This window comes from Grammomys surdaster, unplaced genomic scaffold (assembly GCF_004785775.1).
Source record: "Grammomys surdaster isolate TR1022 unplaced genomic scaffold, NIH_TR_1.0 810, whole genome shotgun sequence".
Lineage (NCBI taxonomy): Eukaryota > Metazoa > Chordata > Mammalia > Rodentia > Muridae > Grammomys > Grammomys surdaster.
In genome coordinates, this window is record NW_021605229.1 from 982995 (window position 1) to 983819 (window position 825).

Genomic DNA, 825 nt, shown 5'->3' on the forward strand with positions numbered 1-825 from the left:
CTCTCTCTCTCTCTCTCTCTCTCTCTCTCTCTCTCTCTCTCTCTCTCCTCCATCCTTCTTCTCTCTGATCTAGTGATAGGGGGTGAGATGGGGAGGAGATAAAGGGTAGAAAAAAGAACCCACAAAGTAGAAAGGCCAGCTACACTTTCCAACTGGAGAGAGATAGCCGAACTTCTGTGTTTCAAGCTACTTTAAATGATTCCTACATTGTGGCTCAGCCATCAACTTGATACAGATTTGCTCCATCTGGTTTTCTATTCTAAGTGATGGTTTTAATCTGATTTAAAAGTTTGTTCATTATGATGTCAAATATTCCCACAGTTCAAAGTCAAAACTGGGAAACACTATGCCTTTGGAACCTTTCTCCTCTTCACTCTGGGAGGCAGGGAAACTAAATATGGTTCAGTCCATGATGAGACAAAGCATCATGGCAGAAAGCACGGGGCCTAGGGAAGCAGCTTTACCTCATGACAGGAAATGGAAAGTAAAAGCAAAAGACGATACAGCCCACAAAGTTAAACCTCCATCAGCCCACTTTTTTCAAGCAGACCCTACCCATCTTTTCAGCATTTTCCAACAAGGGCACCATATGAGATATTCATCAAGGGATTACTCCAAGGATTAGGTCAGAGCCCCTACAATGCAGTAACCTCCTGAAAGCTCATCTGTTGACAACCAAGCTCCCAAATGTGAACCTATGAAGGACATTTCATAGCCAACTCAAGTGTAACAATAAACACAGTAACTCAATGTGGATCATAGTTTTAAAAATAAAATTCAAGGCTGGGCAGTGGTGGTGCACACCTTTAATCCCAGCACTTGGGA